We start from the raw sequence: 22,350 nt of genomic DNA, 5'->3' as shown, positions 1-22,350 counted from the left end.
AATGCAGCATTGCCCTTCTCCTTGCCATTTTAGTATGTAAATGAGTAGTTTGACTAATATGCTTTGTTTCCTTTTCCAATTAGGCACCCTCTTTGCTGCATAAAGCACCCAGAGTTCTGCGATTCCAGTCAGCACACGTTGTATAACATGTTGAGTTGTTTACAATATTTAAAATACAATAAAACACCATACATAAAGTGAAATTATGATTAACACGCCATGTAACCATAAATCATTTTAAGTACCAATGCAGCATTTTTGTATTGATGACATCATGGATTTATAGGCTGCTATTTGAACAGCCTTTGTGTATTCATAGCTTTCAGTTCTGTTTGGCTTAATGTCCCAGTGCTGCCGGCAGTATTTGTGGCGAATACGGTATGTGGTGCGAAGTCTTCTTCAGTGCTCAGACTAGGCCCGTAATGGCTCTGTTGGGACAGAGCGAAAGTGCTTCTTCAGCGCTCATTAATGGAGCAAATTGAACAGGTCTCCTGGCCTACCTCTATAATGAGGGCCTCCTCTTCTCTGCCCCCCACTCCCACCATCATCCTGCAGTCTATTGTTCACCTACAGTTAGGGTCAGAGCTGCCGAGCAGTAATTGTATCACTCTGACCCTCTTTTGGTTTTATTTTGTCACAGGGACCTGCTCTTTATTGGGTGCGGGCCATCCCTCAGGTTGTAAAAGCCACAGTGCCCCTCCTCCCATACCTAGGGACAGGGGTGCTGCCTGCCTGCCTACCAGCGATCAATATGCCACTGTCGTTAACTGGATTTGTTGCCGTGGTGCTTGCTTATGAGGCAGCAATTAGTGTGAAGTGGCAAGGCCAGGGTACGAGGCTGTGGCCGTGCGAGGCTCGGCCCTAGGGGATGAAAATGTCAGGTGCACGAGCCCAGTTTCATTAGGGCCTGAAGAGACTATGACGATCCATACTGTCCGTGCAATTCATTCAGCCAAGGGGGGTTGGAATTATTTGTGGGAGACAGTTAGCAAACACAGAGAGAGGTCACAGGTTAGGAGTGGCTGTGGAAACTTGCTCGCTGTGAAATCCACTTACACCCTGTGGAATCCACTTACATTCCTCCATTGTTTTATCACCAGATCAGTGGTTTGAGGGGAGTTTAGCCTGAACGATACAGCTCAGCTGTACTCTCTTGTCATGTAACAACTCCACTCTCATCAGTCCCTCCTTCAGTGAGGTGCTTCAACACACATGATATTCTTAACATTTACTAGCTTTTTGCTTCCCTTAAATGTCCTCACCTGCTGCTTGTAGGCATTTATTGTTTCTGTTTTCTGTGTTCCGTTGTGTGTTTGGACTTCGTGTCTCAAAATAATTATAGCCCAGCGTCATCTGTGTCAAACCATCACTCAGCTCAGATTGGTGACATTGAGGCATTTATGGCGGTTAGGGTGCCCGAGGGCCCCCCAGTGTCTGGATATCTGCCCCAAAAGGGTCATGGTGTCCCTGGTCAAGCATGGGGAAGGGTTGCCCTAATGTGTCATTTGGGATTGACTCTGACCTGAGGCTCTAAATCACTTTCCATTTTGGGGGGCAAATTGAGTTTGAACCTCTGATGAGTGCTGCCTTCAATTGATTGTGTCGATAGCACTCAGCATGCAGGGGCGGGGCTGTCTGCTTGAGTGGAACCCCTCAATTTTGTTTTGTTGTTTGTTTTGTCAGTGCAATCGTTACAATCAGTCCGAAAGCTCTTGATAAATAAAAGCCAAATGAAATTCAACTGCGTAAATTCTGTAGTTGCTGTTCTGATTTGTCATTTCACAACAATATGTAGCTCATTTGGTAAACTCATTGCAGATTGCAAAGAACTTGCTACTACAATGTGTGTTTGTATTTTTTGTTTTACAACCATCACAAGTCATCCTGTGCAGTGGAGCTGGAGCTGTACACGGCAACATCACAGACCAAAGCGTGCCACACATTTTAGTTTCTGGCAAAAGGCGACACCAGATGTTCAAATTGTCCCAGGCCACAGGGTTACCAAATTCGAATATTGAGATAAATGCTTCCCCCCTCCGAACACCTGACTGAAGGTGAAGAGCAAAGCGGAAAATATAAAGGACGTGAGGGGGTAATATTGTTTTTCTAGTCATGATTACAGCCAGTTTACAGTGTACAGAGGGGACAGGGAGATTGAAAAGGTTTCATAGGGATGAGAGAAGTGTTGAGAGGAGCAGTTTTAATTCTGGGCTCTGCTCCAAAAGTGAGTGCACAGTTGAGAATGTAATGGGGACACATTTTGAGTGCAATCTTGACTATGTGCAAAAAAAAAGAAACAGCCTTTTAGCAGATAAAAGCTGTGTTTTATTTGAAACTGTTTATACACGTTCGAATTCCCTGAAAATGGGCTTTAGTTGCGATAAGTACATTATAATTGTTGGGTGTTTAAGTCTTCACTCCAGCATACTGGATACAATGAAAAAATGCATTAAAAATAATACTATTTACATATTGTATTAGTAGTAACACAGACATACACACAGTTGATAAAAAGTAGGATGACAGAACTGTTGTATGGAGTGACAGTAGAAGAGGTCGGCTTTTCCTGATGAATACTTGAATCTACAGCTCACAATCTCACTATCATCCCAATCCTCCATCAAAAACCTCTGAGTTGTCAGCTACCTAGTAAAATGAGTACAAGAGAATTCAATCACCATGTCTTGTGTGTATATATATATATGTATGATACAAATCAGTACAATAAACATTGCCATAAATAGAGAGATACTACTTTTGTGAGCCCTGCAGTATAATGTTATTTCCACTGCTGAACATTAGCTACCTGCTAGCACGGAAAATAAATTGCATGACTTCCAGCAATTGGATAGTCTCTCAATCCTTAAATACTGTTTATTGATCACATGCCATCACTACAGAAGGAGGTTTAATTAAACTCTTGGTTCATGCTCACACCCGCTCTGCTTCCTGCAACAAAGAATACAAAATATTTACATCAGCCACTACAAGCACATATCTTGGTGACATTAAACAGGAAAAGCTTGTATAGAATAAATGAAACCCTTCGTCTGCAATGAACATATTCATTCATTTACAGTATAAGCTTAAATAACATACAAGGCTTTAGAACAGCAATGCAGATGCTATTATACGCCAAATGTCAACACATTATAACACATATGTAAGTGTGACAGTGCTGGCATGAGACAAAGTGCTACCAATTAGATTAACAATACCAACGGATGTGAGACCCTTTCCTGTATAATGTCATTCTCCTCTCGTTAAAACAATATTTATGTAATTGCTTGCCAAAATAAACACTAGAATTGGAAATATACAGTAAACATGCTGCCTTTTATATGGATTAACTCATGTGAGACTCTTAACAGGTTAATAATGGTAGTTCTGATTTCACATTAGGACTCAGACATTTAACTGTGTTGTGCTTCCTCTCTTGTAAAGTTTATTTTCCCCAACAAGACTTATAAAGTTGTGTGCTTTGATTGCGGATGCTCGTGCCAAGTCTTGGGCAGACTTGGCAATTCTTTGCAATTTTTGTTTTTAATGAGGGAGAAGGAAATTACTATGAATACACGATGCTGATAGCTTAAGTAAATCCATTTGTTTGGGTTTCTCGGGTGTTTATGAGACCAACTGTGCCTTTTTCAGAACTTCCTGCAGGGGTAATGAAAATAACTTCCTATTTTAACAGAGTAGAAAACATTGACATAGTGGGTTTCCTCATGCCAAATATGAAGGCAGTCTTATCAGTCTTTATCGTCTGGTCAGTTGTACAGGATCAAGACATTAATAAACCAGAAGAAACAGAGCCTGCTCCGAGCCTTGCTAATGATGTCTGTAGCTGTGAGTCTGAGGAGGAGGACTGGAGAGAGGAAGGACAATGTCCTCACTGATAAGGAGGTTGGAGAGATACTTGAGAAGCTCTTGTCCTCCCTTCCTCTCATTCCCTCCCTTCTGCCTCGTCACAGCTCAAGTATTCACTTCTCACTCATTAGCGGCTGCTGCCCATCGCTCACTGGACCAAACTGTTTACCCTGTTCTGTAGCACCCTGTTATCAAGGTCTGCCCTAGGTGGGGGGTGACAGTTGTGATGAGTTTCCACAGAGGCAGATTAAGCAGCCATGTTCAGGAAAAAGTAGGCCAGCTAATTAGCTCCAGCTCTCAGGACCCTGGGAGTATGCTGTGTTTCACCTCGACAAGGAAATTCCATAAATGATAGGAATGTGGTTGTAGAAGAGGGGGCTGGAATATCTAATAAGAGTGGGAGGAAAAGAGAGGTTGACATATATTTTTTAAATGTAGGACGGAGACAGATCATCTTATGAAGTTTGCTTTGGATTCCCTGCAACTGAGCTTATCTCATACTGTGATGCACTTTTGACATCTTGGATTTTGTTAGTGAAATTCTGATGTCACCCACCTGTGGACAAGGCTGGATGTATTGTGTGTAATCATTTAAGCTGTTTCTTTAGTGCAGCATCACCATATTCCTGTTGGTTGATACGTTTTGCTAAACTATGTGCTGGTTGGCTAAAGAAAAACATACTCATACTCAACATAGCAGGTTTAAGTCATACCCGATCCACATCATACCCCTCTCTTCTATCTGTCTTCTCTATTTCTACCCTGGCTGCAGCCAAAAATGTCAAAATAATCCAACCAAAGAAACAACAACGTCCTGATGAAAGGGATAAGCTGAGTTTTTATGTCTATAAAGCCATATCTAAGGGTGTTTTTTTACTCTGAACTTTAACTTTGATAGCTGCTTATTTAGTCCTAAATATTTAATAGAGAAACATCAAGTTTTCAGGGGCTTTAAGGGTTTCCTTGAGAAATTACAAACCTAGAAATTCATTGGTTCCATTACTTTAAAGTAGCAAACATGGATGCACACGAATGTGCTCTACAGTGACCCATATAATTGCCTCATAATTGTTGCATGTTCACTTAAATTAGCAAACAGAATCACATACTAATAGCTAGTTTATTTAGCACTTTGCTCGACATGAAAGTGAGAGAGAAGAGCAGGAAATGACAGAGCTGAATTCTGATGTGAAAAGCAAGAATTCCTATACAGTAATCCCCAGTTTCGCAACATTTGATAGGGTGCCCCTATCTCGCTTCCTGTGCCTTTCAGTGAACGCAGAGGAAGACGGGGCGATGCATTACATACAGAGTTTATGTCCTGCTGATAGAAGCCTCTTTCTGCATCGAGCTCAGGTGTCGTGTCCTTTATACTTCCTCCATCTGTCCAGCCTCCTCCTTCAACCCCTCTGAGGGAGTATCGGAGAGTACAGAGTTTAACATGTGTCACACTGACTTCCATTAAATGTTTTATTGCCTTGAATAAACCCAAATATGCTGTGTTATGTCTCCAAAAACTTTGGTTCTTGTAAACGTCCCCCTGTTCTATGTATCATATTAAAGCCACAAGCCTAAATAGCAAAAGCAGTCTGAGCTGCTGAGGCTCAGCCAACACTTTGGCTCTGTTCATGTGCAGACTTTAATCCTTACTCAGTAGCCATATAACCTTTTTCTGAGTGGACTGATTTGCATTGTTTGGCAATGCATCAAAGTGAGAGGTTTGTCACTTTTGCAGCATAATGTGATATTGGGTTGTGTGCGTTAAAGAGTGGAAGTAGTGCAGGGAAACAGATATCTAATAGATCTATGGACTCTCTGTCAAGCTGCAACTGAATCTGTAAAACTTGCTAAATAAGAAAGTAATATTTCAGCGGATGTTAATGTGCATGCAGTGATGTGTTTATGAGTTATGAGTGTGCTGTACTGTGCTGTGTGTGTGTTTGTGTCTGTCACTGTATTGTATAGAAATGATCGCGTCCGTGTGTGTGCCTATGTGGGTGTTATTGCCGAGGATAGCGCGGAGCAGAGCACAGCTTAATATCTATGTTTGACATAGAGGCCCATTAATAAGGGCCTGATCCGAGCCCAGTGACAGGACTGCTGACAGAGGAGGATCATGGGGAAGAATCATGCCCTGCTGAGGGAGCCTGGGCTGCAGGTAGACCCACTCCGCCTTCCCCAGGTGTCATTACGGATGCTGGGGAGGGAGCAGAGGAGGGAGGGCCGCTACTGACATCTACATTAATCACCCCTCCACACATCACCCCCCCTCCTCACACTGCCTCACCCCACCTCCAGCTCCTAATCATCCCCACACAGAGACCCAAACCCAGTAAGGGGATACTCAGCCATGAAAGATATCCAGCTAAGAGCTCCCCAAATACCACTCTGATCTGATCATGAGTGATGTTGCTACCTGAACCTCTGACCTGGCACACAATTAAAAACACTTTCCTCTTTCTCCCCCAGACACATGCATACAGACAGATGCAGCTCTGCCAAAACTACACATTCTGTCACTGTCTGTGTGTGATTCATAGTTTGCATTTGAATTGCACCTTAGTTACAAGCAATTAAAATGCAGAAAATGTCTCTGCTGGAATGTGTCTCCAAACCCCCAGAGTGGGTGTTGCTGTTGTACACGCTCTTGATTGTCTCGTAGATATCACACTCTCCATTTGGGGACCCCCTATTGATCCTCAGCTGTGCTTTTATCTACAAAAAAAACAACAACACTGCAGCACTTTATGTTCACAATGCTTCACTATAAACTGAGCCACCGAATAAAAGAGCCTTAATCATTCGCTGGATAAATTAGAGGTTGCTGTTATTAAAGGGTGCAGCACTTCAGATTTTAAAGTGATCACATCAATCCTTAATAAAATTGCTTAACGTTTATCTTTCTTAAAGCATGCTACTATCTTGCGTTACATATTAATAGAGGGAATAATTTAACTTAATATTGCCACAAAAGTCTTTGGGCGTCAACTTGACTGATTAAAGTCATGTCAGCTGAGAAGTGGACGAGGATGGATGTGGGTCACGCCAAACAACCATCCTAATGAATGGCTCCACCCAGGATCCATCAATGGGCAGATGTTCTGAGGACAATAATGGGAAATTATCTGATTGATTATTAGTTTTGATTCAGTTAAAAACACATAATTGCACAGAAACGTGACAGTAATTGTGGCATGATTAGTTTAGGTGAAAACAAATGATCCATTTCAGCATCTGTTTGTGAAGTCAAATTGTCTTTGCAGGCATGGAAAAAAGGGGTGGGGGGTAATTGCATGGAAGACTGTGTTTTTCACCATGTTTTTAATATCTTTGGTTTCATCTGTGTTGTTGATGCAGCCATTTCAAACCACCGCTCTTGCTTTGATTTCTGCTTAATGACGTCACACTTATTTGTGTGTGGTTACCTCATCTACAGGCTCTCAGCTTTTGAAATGAAAAAACAAATCAACCAAGAAAACCCTGTTTGTCAATAATATTAGGAATGTCACCCTAATGAAAAAAAATCTGTGATGTTCTCCCAACTGCGGCATGAAGCACAAGCTCATATCATAGTGTTCATGACTTATCAGTCCATGGCTTAGCCCCATCATCTCATTTTTATGTAACATGCCTTGCCCTGAGTAAACACACAGCCTCCAGTTTAATTAAAATAAATCCACTTTCAGCTGATATTTAGAAACCCAGGGAATATCACTGCCTCCTCTACAGATACAGTGATTGAAAGTGGGGAATAAAAAGTCAGTGCTTGAGGGAGAATTACACTCTACTTACTTTTCCATCAATGAAGCCATACACTCCATTGTTTATGTTTGAAGTGTGCTTTTCTTCTTAGTAAATTACCTTTCCCCAATTCCCTTTTTTTCTCTCTTTTATTTGCCTTGAACCGTCAGCAACACTGATGACACAATAAATTTCTGTTTGGCTCTGTGTGTGTGAGTGTGTATATGTGTTTGGTTGCACACATCTGGTAGAATCTAGGACACTATGGAGACACGGAGAACACAGCATTTGCATGCAGCTCACAAACATATTAAAATATGAAGACAAATCACTGTGTCTGGCCAGCTGACAGCGCTGCCTGCAATGGGAGCAAGCTAGTAAACTTCCAACATGTTGCAGTTCCCAGTAAGGCCTTTATAGGGCAAGCTCGAACATGCAGCTTGACAAACATACGGCAGAAAAAAAAACCCATGAGCAGTCAAAGCTATTATTAAAGGCAATAGAAGTGGTTCCCTTTGCCAAAGCCACCCTGTCATGGTGTGAGTCTCTGTATTTTTTATTGGGGGAGTATGGTTTCCACAGACACCTTCAGGGAACGTACTGTGAGTTTTGAGGGCTTTGTTCTATCGCTGACTTTGATGTAAATCATAAAATGGGAAATCTGAGCCTCTTAGCTTGTGTTCCTGCCAGTGTGGTGTCTGTTCAGGTAAAAACAAAGGGGCCAACTTGGTACATTGATCTTACATCTCTTAAGATGTTAATTTAATTTTGCACACACCCTCAATATTTGTATTCTGTAGGTTATTTGGATTAAATAATTAACCAATTAGCATCTGTTGTGCTGTATTCTGTGGAGAAACAAAGACAATACTCTAATTACTTTATTTAATTGTACATTATACCCCTTGAAGGGCTGCTGTAAATTGGTGTTATGTAGTTACACAATTTAATTTGAGCTCTTTTTTAGCCATTTATCAAAAATGCCTAATTTTACTGCTGAAAACGAAAATGCACATGGAATAATGATGTTCTATAAATCACGCTGCTTCAGAAAATGTTCCTGTTGGGTTGTGCTGTCTCCTCTTTTTGCATCACTTGATGGGGCAGAATTAAAAAGCCTGGTGCCAAGGCGATTGCTATAACTGCCAGTAGGGGGAGCTCAGAGCTCATAGCTTACTGTATAATAAGCCGGTGAGACAACATGAAGATGGTTGCTGGACAGTAGTGCAGACCACATACAGGACCCCCCTCTTTCTCTGAGCCTCAACACATCTAGGGTATAAACTGCTGTGCCAAATCATATTATCTACATTTGTCCACCCATAAAAAAATATTGTAGTGATTTTCTTGTGTGATTGTATTCTGTCTTTGTCTGCACACTGTGCCCTGAAAGAGACACATATGTATGCAGAGAGGCTGCCTCTCCCCTCATCTTGGTGCAGGGGCTTGGTCAATCAGTCATTGATTTCTGACAGAGATCATATTTACTATTCTGCTTCAATATCTCAATAAATTAACCTCCGAGTAGTATTCAGTATTATTTTCCCTCACTTCAATATACCTATACAGATATTTATTGATTAGTAGTGTCCCATATTCTGAAATTGTCAATTACATTTTAATCATAGAATCTGCATTATTGTAAATTCTTTTTCTAATATTGTATGGTGGTTAAATTATCTGTATGTATATTTTCAGATAAAAATCAATCCGTGCTTAACATTTCTGTTAAGCTCGTGTGCAGTAATAAATATATGTAAACTCACTCGTGTGTGTAAATAGAGTTTATGTAGTTTATTCTCCGCTCTAAAGCTCATTAAAATGATTATTTTACCAGTAGAAAGGGGGTCAGTAGCCTAGTCTGCATTTCTTTCCGGCTCTCCTCGACTTTTCCTTCCCCTCAGTCTGCTACTCTCCTGCCCTCTCGCTGCTGTCTTCCCGGACCGATCTGTGTTTCTTGCAAGTGTGTCAGGCTTCAGTGTGGTGGGCTGCGGGCTGTGCCGGGTGCGCAGAGACCGTGCGCTCCTAGCGGCAGCGCTGTTGAAATCAGAAAGCAGAGAGAGAGAAGGAGGATGTTGAACTGACTTGTAGTACGACTGTACACTTCCAGCGCTTTATCCCAGGCTAAGCACATGGGGCTTTGGGGAGTTTTTTGTCGTTGTAGTAAAACAACTTTTGGGGAATGCGAGAGAGTTGAAGGCTGGTTTCCAGTCAGAGTCTCAGCCGAGCCATGTGTTGAACTGTGGAGACATCGCTGAAGATTTGAAAGGGGACAGAGACGCGTCCTAAGGAACTGAGGACCAGACTATAGACGTTTGTTTTCCACTGTGGACTTACTGTACATTTCTCCTCTCACAGGCTCTGTGGGCTTCACCTTGTGTAGTAGGTCATCTCGGAGAAATCGCTGATATTGCGGATGAACTCACGGGGCACGCAGGGATAATATTCAGAGACCGAGAGTTTGGTTTCAAGCTTTGGTGGATATGAACACCCCGAGCCGCTCCGGGTGACCCACTGTGAAATGGATCCTCTCAATTTTTGGACATTGAAGCTGGCTTTTGTCAGTAACTAGGACCTCTGCATAACTTCCAGAAACACGGAGTAGACTTGCTGTCATTTTGGACATATTTCCCTGCAGTGAATTCGAGGATTTGCGCGCCCGCCGTGGATGGTTAATATGCTAGTATGGGTCCGCTAGCGTTCATCCTTGTTGGCGGATTACTGTATTTTCAAGTTGATGGTAAGTTTCCTAACGTGTTGTTTAAAACTTCTGCTTATGTGTATATTAATATTCAGTTCGGTTTGGCACCAACTCGTCAGACACTGCCCTTGACACCCCACCCGTCATTTTTTACCCAGTTTGGATTTGTAAGCAATATTGGAATCAGGTTTGCAGGGGGAAAGAAATGTCCATAATTCACAAATTTGTGATTATTTAAGAACTGTTAAGTCTACTAAATACGGTAATAATTTCCATTGCATTTATTTTGAATCATAAAAAAATATACATGAACAAATAGCTGAATTCAACTGATAACTTTTCCACTCCATGGTGCTAATGGTCGCCTCTCATAAGGTTAGAATTAGGGCACATTTGAGTAGCCTATTTTTTTCCTCATATGCAACAGATAGAAAAAGAAGCAGTACTTATTTTCATGTAGTAAATATTATTGTGTGAGTTGCATTTTTATCACAAAAAGCACCAGATATAGAATGGGTTTCCAATGTTTTTCTCTCCCTGAGACTCATCCAGTGTAACGCAAATGTCTCTTTGAATGATTCTCAGGTGTAACAGTGGCTACAGGTTATCCCTCTGATGCAGAGATGGAGAGCTTTTGTCAAAGGATGTTTTTTTTTTTTTCAAATAATGGCAAACTGATCCCCCATATTTATGTGTATTCAGATAGTAAAAATAAAAGTAGTCTAACACAACAAGTAGTTCAGACCTGTGGGTGGGTGCTTCACTGGCTCGGAGGTGTTTGGCAAATATGTTGTGATCACCCTGCCCCTGGTCTGTAGTGGATGGTACTGCTGTGGTCATTTCAATTTAGGATTTCAGTGCAGCGATTGTGCACCACAGTGTAAGCCGGCTTAAATCCAAGCAGGGCCAGTGCCCCTGTTTATTATGTCCATTTGTTTGATTAAACTTTAATAATGATGCAAATAAGATTGATACTGTTTAATTTCTGCAGCCAAGACCTTCAGTCCTCTTGGTCCTGTCTGCCATCGAGTGCTAAGTCAGCACCTTTTTTTACGGTTTTACAAGGTTTCTTGGGATTCAGTGGCCTACAAGAGAACGGGTTTAATGGACGAATTAAAACAGCCTAGACTGCAGAGTTAATGTGATGACTCACATCAATCATCCAAATAGAAGGGCTGAGGTGACGGAAATGGCGATTGGGATTGGTCCAACCTGTGACTGGTGGAATGATGGGTGGGATTAAGATGTATTACTTTTAAAATGCACAAACCTGAAGCCTGATTGAATTTTAGTGCTACTTTTCAGTTGGACACACCTTGTCTCAGGAACACACAAACCTGCACAGATCATTGAAGGAAATCATACTCTTGACTAGTCACACACTGGGACATTATATCAGCACTATGTTGTGAGTGATGATTCACACATGTGTTTGCTTTGTATTGTTTGTACAACTTAGCAGTATGTAAAGCCGGGTTTTTGTTGTCATTGAATGCAAGTGCCTGCAAGGCCCCATTTTTCTTTTCTTTCACCTGTCAACTCCCGCTTTTGTTCTTCACAGCTGCGAGTTTTGCCTCTCCTGCCTTCTGTAGTTAGCAAATCATGTCCCCTTTCTGCTGGGATTTAAATCTTTTTCTTTCTTTTACCTTTTTTTTGGCGTCTTTCACTCTGTTCAGCCAAACCCACTGGTTGCTAAGCAGTGGCTGATGGCATTGCTCGGAGTCCAGAGGGAGAGGGTGAACATCTCCCCGGGAGCAGTGGATCTTCCCAATCATTCGCCTGTCACCCTCCTCCCCCCTCTTTCTTGCGTCTCTCCCTGCATCCCAGCAGAACTCACCCATCACCCAGCCCCTTTTCAGAGGTAATCTGAGGGTCCTTGGAGAGGGTGGAGCTTCCTCTAAGAGTCCACTTAGGCAGACAAAAAGGTCTGGAGTTGTATTCACTGGGCAGCATAGCCAACAAAGCCAAGCCTTGTGAATGGCGTCAGTCACTGTTTAGTGTGCTGTGATTAATACCGCTAGTGTGTAGGAGAGGAGAGAAAAGGTGAGATGGACAGAGAATAGAGGGAGAAACTGAGTGTGTGTTGAGTGTTGTTGCCAGTGTTAGAAGAGATGGTGGATCTGAAGACTGGGTTTTCAGATTGATAAGTAAAAACATATTTCCAGGAATACACAGGTCACAGCTGCCTGGTTATCTCTTAAACTCCACTGTGCTGCTTTTGAAGCTGGATTAGAACATGCTTTGCATAGTGGACATGCACTCCTGACCTTTTTCTATTCTGAGACCTCTTGCATGCTTGTGTCTGATGTAGGAGCTGGTGACATCACGCCCATCCTGGGTGACACGCTGAGAGGTGCTGAAATATGGTCCAACTTAAATCTGTCTAAGAGGCTATGGAGAAGGCCACTTGGGGTCTTTGGTGGCCGAGACAGTGTGCAGCTTTCTATCCGCCAGCAGGGTTGCGGTTTCAGTAATGCTGAGTCAAGAGAAACTCAAACCCCGAGAGTGGTTGTGTATGTGTTAGGGAAAGGAGGAGGGGCGGGAGAGACAGAATGAGTGTAATCAAATACAGAAATTGAGAGAAGAGTTGTTTAACAACACAATCTTTTAAAGGGAAATGGCGAGGATGAGGCTTTATTACCAAAGCGCCCCGGAGACTAACAGCTCTGTTGATGGTCGTGATTGAATGAGAGAGGGTTTAAAGTACTGCCCTATAATGGAAAGTAAGCCCAGATTAAAATAGTCTAGGTGAATGATGAGGCAGGCTGAGGTCATTGTGTAAGAGCCATTGCAATGTCTCGCCCCAAATGTGATTGTTCTGCTTGAGTTGGCAGCGTTTAGGAAGCGTTATTGTAATTGCGGTTCATTTGCTGGAATAGGGCTGCTGTAATGATGAACCTTCATCTGAGATCTACAGGAAGCTCCCCTCGACTGTCTCCCACAGTCTCATCACTGTCACGGAAGCGGCTCTCTGCTGCTTCAAAGTGCTCTGCTGTTTATTCTCTGATTAACATCAAAATGAGTGGGGAGTAAAGACAAAGGTGCTGATCATGAGAGGAAGTGCATGAACAGGGAACAAAGAATTAGGTGAGCACTTGTCCAATGAAAATCAGCGTAAAGGCCCTTGTGTGTGTGTGTGTGTGTGTGTGTGTGTGTGTTTGTGTGTGTGTGTGTGTGTGTGTGTGTGAGTGTGAGTGATAAGTGTTACTTGACCAGTGACGAGGGCCTGTCAGCTCCTATGATATTTTAACAGCCAAGCCCAGCTACTCCATGGATCACGTTTCAGCAGCCATCACTCCACACGTTCAGGACAGAAGAGAATGGACTTTGAGCTTTGCATACTTCTTTTAAGTCCAAAGTACCGCTCTGTGATCACTCAAAAATAAAAGGCTTCAAAGCTGTTTTAAATTCTGGGTTCACGCTGGTTAATGCTTTTACATTTTCATAGTGCAGAAGCGGGAGAGAAAATGTCAGCGTCAGACAATGCACATGGCTGATTTTGCTGAAAGACCAGCAGAATGCAGGGGAGGTAATACCACTTTTCCCTGTTTTACCTCCGCTTTATTAAGCCTCAGCCAAGCATACCCCTGACATTTACAGAGCAGAAAAAGGCCGAATGCCTTGATTCCTTTGCCTAGAGAAACAAAGACAGAGAAACATGGAGGTTTAATGCTAACAGGTAGGCGGCAGTAAAGGATAAGTATCTTTCCTCATATCCTCATATAATTTTTTTTCCAAACTGCCTCGGACCCACACACACACACACACACACACACACACACATATACAGCTGTCTGTCGTTGACATTGTTCATGAGGGTGGAATTCAAACACTGAGGGGACTGTTGTACACCTGTGATGGCTCTATAGTAGGAGTGTGTGCGGAGGTAGGGATGGGGGAGGAGTGATATGATAAATCGAGCATGCTGACTATTAGGTAAAGCAAGCGGTCAGGGCCTTCACCTGTCTCACACACCTGTACTTACAGAATACACACCTGTGCTTACCCCTCTGGGCCCCAGGGCACAGATATAATCCTCACTCTATTCTCTCACTGCATCTGTTTCCCAAACAAGCGATTAAGGGTTTGAGGCAGGCCAGCAGACAGAAAACGTGGATCTAATTACTGTTATATAATCCCTGATGATTAGATGATAGTGAATGAACCCTTATTGATCAATGTCAAACTCCCAGCCAGCAGAATGCCTACAATATGAACGGCGTCAGTGTTGGACAGATTACTCAGTTGCAGTGTGGATGTGACAAGCATTCTTATCTCCACAAAACTTGATTATCTTAAGAGCATGCCAAAATGCAGACAGGAAGTCAAGAATGAGTGCAACACAAGCCTGTGATGCCTTAAACTTGCTGGAAAAGATAGCATGTTTGCCTTATCAGTGTCCATGCTGCATGCTGCACTGAAACGTCTAATTACTCTGTATCACGTTGCCCTCACTCTGCCCTCAGGTTGGCTGTCTCACAGCAACCTTCAGATCGAAGGGAGTGATGTCAAGGTTGAATGACTCACAGAAGTACATACAACTATATCACCATGCGTAAAAAAACACACTCACATGCTGTAAATACAAAGAGAAGCACACAGTGCATACTGGTAGCCATGCAGACATGAAAGCACAGGTTGCACAAAGCATTTATTTTGCACAAGGAACAAAAAAGCAATAAATGGGCAAGTTGACAGAACTGTGAAGTTACCCATTGTTTTGTGGACTACCATATTTGGACAAGGGGGTGGAGCTCAGAAGGAAGAGTTAAGATTTCAGCTAACTCTAGCTGGGTTAGCAAGGTGCATCTCTAAATCAAATGAACAGCAAACCCTGCTTTATCATCCAATTGACTCTAAATGGGATCATCATTTCCAAAAAATAATCAAGTGGCTCATTGACTTTCATACAATCTGGCTTATTTTTGCCAAGTCACCTCCTGCTGGATATTCGAAATAATGCAGGTTTAAGGCACTTCTGCATTGACTTGACCTGGAGGTTGCTACTTGTTTGGCACATACTGTATTCATTTCTAGCCCTGTGTATTCAACACAACTTGCTTATAATATATTTCCCGTCATTATCACATGCCTTCTTGTTTTTCTTTGTTGTCTTTTCACTCTGTAAGCACACAAGCACCTTTTTGTTCTTCATTTTCAAGAGTTTGTGTGACAGTTGTACCTGAGCTTAGTATCTTGAAGATGAGGTCAGGCCTGGTGATAAAAATGCATGAGCTGTCTCTCAGTGTGAGATGTGTGAAGATGGACAGCCAGAGCATGACACTTGAGCACACATCCGTCACACACAGCAGTTGTCCAGCGCAGCTGTAATGCCGCTCAGAGTGGTGGAGCCAGTGAATAAGTGTCTCGTTCCACCATCTCCATCCCCGGCTTGGTCTATGGATCACCCAGCCGTGACAGCTTGGTACCTTTTCTTCCCTGTAACTAACTGGGGAATCTAACCCCAAAGAAGTGCAGAGACTCCAAACTATACACCATTACTTGCCAAACCGGTGTTTTAGTGTGGAAACTATATTAACCTGTAGATCTTCTGTCTCCCTACATGTGGTCATTTATTACACTGTATACTTGGGCATTTTATGAGTGGTAAATACTGTATAATACTATTATTTTGCCTGAATATAAACAGTGAATTATGTGCTGTCACTGTTCCTGGGGTCTCTCTACTACACACGGCTTTATTTGGTAATAAGACTTAGCGTTCCCTGGCAATATATTTCTAAATAACCTTGTTGTGTAATCAGCGTATCCATGTGCTAATATATACTGAAATATGCTAACTGAACTGTAAACATAGATTATGTTTAAAAAAAATATTGCCAGTTGAAGCAGCCTGATGTAACAGCATTCTCATTTGGAAGATGATCACATGAATACATACATAATAATTTAATAAGTAATAAGGCCTGCATTGTATGTCAGTGCTGTGGGAATCTTTTGTTGTTGTGCCCCTGCTGCAGAAACATGGCACCACACTGGTTCGTAAACCGAGCCACCATGACCAGGGGTTAGTTGATTTACTGTATATAATGGCTCCTGGTGAGACCGGCTTTGTGGTTGAAATCTCAGTGTGGAACGCGGCACGAGCCAAGTGTCACAACCATTGCGGCGGGTAGGAAGAAAGCCTTAATCGCATCCTTGAACGTTTGAACTCTCCAGTTCCACATCCAGGATGGTGATGATTTTTTCTGGAGGGCTGCTCGCAAGCATTTGTCATTTAGAGGCCCGGTAACACCCAGCCAGTGGTAGAAGTAAGAAATGTACTGGGTGTATGTGTGTAAATGTGTTTGTGAGCACCATTAATAACCATCAAAGCCCATTGTTTTTTGTGTTAGTATGGATTTATGAGCAGGAGTAAATTGAATGAGTCCTTCATCCACTTACTGCTAGCACTCTTGACCCTGTCACCCTAAGCCAGACCAGATGAAGTGTCCCATGGAATAAAAATTTAATAAATCTCATCTTGACTTGGTATGCTGCACCTTAAAATAACACAAACATTGAGCTATAAGGGCCGTTTCATTACCCCTCTCCGCTCTCTCAGTCCATCACTTGGATGCTGGTGGTTCCACCTCCTATTCCTCATGTTTACATGTGTGTCTAAAGACCACTGTAGTGGCTGGAGGTGGCAACTGCCCTCATTGACATGCAGAGACACCGCAATGTGTTCACTACAGGTCAGCACCCGCAGCACACCTCCAATTATCCACTCATCTCTCAACACAGTGTATCATGAACACCTGAAGGCCTTCTCCTCCGCAATCCCCTCCCCTTCGACTTCATTTCTAAAGCAATAAAGCACTTATTTATTTTCCCCCATTCAATCTGCTGGGGCAGCTCAGCAATGCAGGTAAAGAGATTACAATGCTTGAGGGAGAATCAATTGATGCCATTCATTTCATTGCACTTCCCTCAGTAGGAACTGTTTAGAGTAGCCCACGCTCGAAAGAAGGGAATTGATGTTGTGAAATTTTGCACCCAGCTGTGTCTACATTCACATACACACCACACACACAGGCATGCATCTTGAGATCACTGCTGCTTGCTCATCTAATTTAATAGCACATTTGCAGGGACAAAGAAAATTGTGCTCCACTGCTATCGTTTTCTATTGATGACCACTGCTTGACCGGAGCAAGCGGACGTTAGCTCAAGGGCTCTTATTTGACGGTGAAGGGTAGACTATTAATCTTTCAATTCACCTCTTTAATCTTTACTACTTGTTCTGGGATTTGAATCGTTGACTTTCTTTATACAAGCACACATCTTCAATATCAAAGCTAGAAGAGGCAGGCAAGAAAATGGCTGCTCCGGAGGATGTGCAGGAGAAGAGAGGGCTGAAGAAGGTGTGGTGGTGCAGCGAGCTACATGCTTGAGTGGCCATGGCATCGGAAATCATTTAATCTGCATCATGCAGTTTAGTGTCCGTACCAGTGGTCTGACAGCCCCACAGCGCTGGTGTTATACTCCTAACACTAATCAGCCCACATATAGAAAGCAAGCAGCGCCCTTATCAACACAGTTCACTTCACCATAAAAAGGTCTGAACTGTTCTTGTATCCTGCTTCTTTTTCACCTTTACACTCAAGTCAGCAATCTCATCTGTAGAAAAACAGATAACATCCCTCCTTCAGTTCATGGCTACTGGTAGAATGAAGAGTCGAGATGAGTAGTAGTTTGAGGGAAAAAAAAAAAACAAGGTGGAAACTGCTTGAAATGCAGGATATGTGAATCAGCCCTTTGCAGCAAAATCAGATATTCTGTTTCCCACAGTAATCTATTTATATATTCCATCTGCATGGGGGAGAGAGGGCAAATACACAGATGCAGAGTCAATACGACCCCACCACACCACTGCCCGAAATACTCTCAGAGTGGAATTCTATCTGATATTTGTTGGAGGCAAGCATGGATGCAGTGAGAGGTTGAGAGCAGCTCCTAGAATTACCCCTGTGTTTGCTTTCAGAGTATAGATCTTAGCGGGAGAGAGGAGGGGGGGCAGTATGCAGAGCACTGAAGTGGAACAGAGCCCTTCATGTGGGCTTGCTAGCTCGCTGGAACTCCCTCCCTCTCTTGCAACAGAAGATGAACCTGCTCAGCACCTGTGAACACTCTTCATTTCACCGTCTCTGTCTTCACTGCGAGGATTTTGCTGTATATTCCAGGCGGTGTCGAGTGGCTGGCTGTATGCATCGGGTTGGGATATGACTTCAGTACAGCAGGTTGTCTTTAGTGACACCTCACCAAGATGAGCTGTATGTCTGGTGTTGGGGTATGCTGGAGCTCATGTGCTGTGACGCCAATGACAGCCCGCCGTAAAGAAGATGAATCTGGGGTGCAGAGCGGGCTGCTTGCAAGTGTCACGGCAGGCCAGTGCAGAGGCGAGGACGGCCAGTAACATCATTCTATCGCCACCCCCAGTTTCCCCCTGCCGCTCTCTCACAATTCCCTTCTGATGACATGACGGATATGACTCTGTCACCCTCACAGCGAGGGCAGGATGGGGACAGGGAGCAAGTGAAGGAGACAGAGAGATATGTGGAGAGGCAGAGACGTATAGAGAGGAGATGGAGTGGGAGGCAGGAGGAGAATATATTTCAGAATGGACAACATGAATCTAATGCATAATTCATTTCTTTTTAAATTTCTTTGAGGTTTTCATCTTTTCTCTCTCTTTTTTTGTAGTACAATTTTATATTCACTCAGTTCGCTGGGTTTAAGCACTTTCTGCCTGAAAAACCTCGGCCATTTCAGTATCCATATTACAGTGTTACTGCGTCTTGGCCTGGACCTTGGTTTTCATGTTTGATGTTTTATGGAGCCTCAGTGACTGGAACTTTTTGCATTGGTCCGAGGTTGCCGTTGGTTACCTGTGATCAGCGCGCACGTCTGTTGGCAGAATAACTAATATCTCTTTGGGGAGCCCTTCCTTTTATGCTCGGGCTGAGACTGGTGTGGGTATTGATTTGGTTGGTGGGCTGGAATTTCTCCTGGGAGCTAATAAAAATAATTACAAAAAGATCATGAAAGGCCTGACCTTCTGTTGCACACATGAATAAATATGTTACAAAGATAATAGAAAAGAGCCCTCTATGTGTGTGGTCAGTGGAATATGAGGGGGAAGAAGCTGTTATCACATTTTAAGTGGTGCTGTAACCTGTTTTCTGTTTTACTGTGTTCAACTTTTATATGTCTTCAGTTAAGTGTCAGTGACTAATGTGAAGTGAGATATGTTATTTGGAACATAGAAAAAAGCACACCACAGTGAGAAAATAATGCTCTAAAACTTCACATTTCTTGGATAACTGCATTGTAAAATTGCATCCAATTGCAGTGAAGCTGACATAAGTAGAAGGAAAGAAAAGGCAGAAAAGAATCAGCTTTTGGTTCAGTAATCCCACTCTGATTTCATTCTGTGTCTGTGTGCTTGTTTGTTTGTTCTCTGGTTCCTGCTTTCCTCCAGGAGAGGATGACTGCACAGCAGTGGTGAAAAGTAATGGTGGTGTTATTGCAGACAGGGGGAAACACAGCATTTTGATTGGAGCGTGTGCCCTGAGACCCAGTGAAGTGCACTCGCCTCAGCTCAGAGAGCACTTGATTGCACAGCACCAATGATCGCATTAAAAGGGCAACAGAAAGCCCATTTACCGTAAAGAGAGTGAGAAAGGGGGCCCAATAGGAAGCTGAAAATTGACTTTCACTTCTGTTAGGAGCTTGGCTTGATGGCTGGGCGGTAGGGATACACATGAGTTTTTTTATTTGATCTTCTTGGACGGCATCTCTAGGACATGGGAGCCCCATGAGGGCAAAGTAAAAAAAAACACACACACATGCAAGTAGAAACATTTTAGTTTGTTCTTGTGAAAGTGAAGCTTGCTGAGCAACTGGCGAGGTTTACATGTTGAGGTTATCCAGTATTGAGATTGATGTGCCTCTTTTAAAACATATTCCATGGCATATGGATGCGCTTTTAACCTTTTTTACCTCTACACCTGACTACCTCCACTCAGGAAGGACACTGACCAGTCACGTCTGGCCCTCTGTGTACCCGGCTCAGCTTTTTCTGGCAGTGAAAGGACAATTGTAGAGGCATCTGCTGTTTTCATTTCCACCGGAAAGAGGAGAGCAGATGGAGACTCAAGGTTTAAGTGATTAGAAGGCAGTAGATTGGAATACAAATTGGATTTAAAGAAATTAGACTGATATAAATTGAATGGAGTCCTCGCAGTTTAGTGCTGTGCATGCGCATTGGCCTTAGTGGAAAGCCACCGCAGGGCCTGTGGATTATAAGGGAAGCAGATGCTCCAATGAGATAAGAATAAATGTGCCTTTGACACTCCATCTGAGAGAGATGGGGTTCTCCATGTCCGTCCTTTATCTTGCCCTCCATTTATCAATGTCACGCTGTTAATTACTGCTTCATTTATTAGGTCACTTACTGCCAGAATACAAACTTGCCCCTCTGCCCCTGTGCTGGCAGGGAACTGGCTGCTTGCTATGGTACTGTTACCTACAACTGGTGAAAGAGACTGGGTTAAAAACTGCCAGCAGCATACTGTAGGTTTTTCACCACCAATAGTACATCTTCAGTTTCTCACATAATACCAATGAGATTTGATCTTGCACTTGGGGATCAGCATATCCACAACCCCCTCTCTACTACAACCCCTTGTCTGTGGCCCCACTTAGAGGAAGACACTAGGCCTGATCACTAATCAATGACAGGGAAATGGAGGGAATTAGCCCAAATTAGGAAGAAGAGAGAACAGACTACCTCCTGCTCAGGGGTCAATATGCCGCTGTCTGATGTTTGATCCCTGCTAAGACAAATGGTGGACTAGTGCACATTTAGACAGAGTGTCCGTGTGCACACTCAAGAGTCTTTGAAGTGTATTTTGTGCTGATCACTGGGTTTCTTCAACCAGCAGACTCTCGGGCAGAGAAGGCCGGGGTGCAGCGTGTCACGGTTTCCCCTGGGAGCATTAGGGGTAGTGGAACATGTGCAAACCCAGGCAAACAAAGAGCTGGAACCACCACTGTTTTGCCTTCATCCCAAGTTGAAATTACCCCTTACATAAGCACAAAGGCGTATGTGGTACACTGCTCTTCTGTGCAGAAGGCATCGTCCTATTACCCCACTGCACTGCCCCAGGGAAGGGCACAGTCATCAACTCAGCTCAATCACATGCACACCTGCAGCAACTAATTTTGAGACAAAGAGCCCAGCACTCTACTTAATACAACACTGACTGGTTAACATTTGGCTGCCAACTGAATCAGAGTTATTGATGGAGTATTGAATGTGGTTCAAAAGAAAAAAGATTAAGGAAAGCCTGTTGGAAAAGTTTGCCTTATTCCCCATTCCCTTTACTGTGTCTTTGCTTGTTTGATGCTGAATCAAACTCTTTGATTGTTGCATGGTTCCCAGGGCCTCTGTGATGTAAATGTGTGTGTGTGGCCTGCAGCATCTTATCTCCATGTTTAAGACCTGGTCACAGACACACAGAGCCCTCTGACTTGGGGACCATTATCTTAGCTGCCAGACTCCCAGAGCTCGCCCACTGCAAACCCTAATAAAAGGACTGGGCCAGGGTTTTCAGCCACAGGGGATTAGCATTTGACATTAGTCTGGACCCCGGCATTCATATTCACATCACATGTACACTTCGACAACAGTGGATTCAACCATTTTACTTGTTTGCACCCCACTAAAAGCAGAATTTGCAATTTGAGTGTGTGTATAGTTCAGTTGTAAGCTGACTGTATGCTTCCATTCACTGTTCACCCGTGGGTCCCATTACCCACAAGCCCTTGCTTATACGATTGAGAAGAGCAGATGGCTGCTTTTTAATCGGCCTGAAATGGTAATTAAAGGGTCCAATATATGTTTTTTACATGCCTGTAACTGAAAACAAGCTTTGGTTGGAGCCATCCACTGCCATCCAGACCAGGGTTGTGGCAGCAACAAGCTAAGGAAAATAGCTCAGATGTCCGTCTCCCCAGCCATGTTGACTTAAGCA

The 22,350-nt window shown here is 43.2% G+C and overlaps 1 protein-coding gene across 1 annotated transcript in view; it reads left to right on the top strand.

Annotated features, from left to right (window-relative positions):
* robo2 (roundabout, axon guidance receptor, homolog 2 (Drosophila)) overlaps positions 1-22,350 on the top strand; it is a 322,763-nt gene that overhangs the window by 150,123 nt on the left and 150,290 nt on the right. The gene's annotated exons all lie outside the window — the stretch shown is intronic.

The sequence above is a fragment of the Centropristis striata genome, chromosome 4 (assembly GCF_030273125.1).
Source record: "Centropristis striata isolate RG_2023a ecotype Rhode Island chromosome 4, C.striata_1.0, whole genome shotgun sequence".
Lineage (NCBI taxonomy): Eukaryota > Metazoa > Chordata > Actinopteri > Perciformes > Serranidae > Centropristis > Centropristis striata.
The sequence above is the reverse complement of the archived record's forward strand: the minus strand, read 5'-3'. Positions and strand labels throughout refer to the sequence as shown.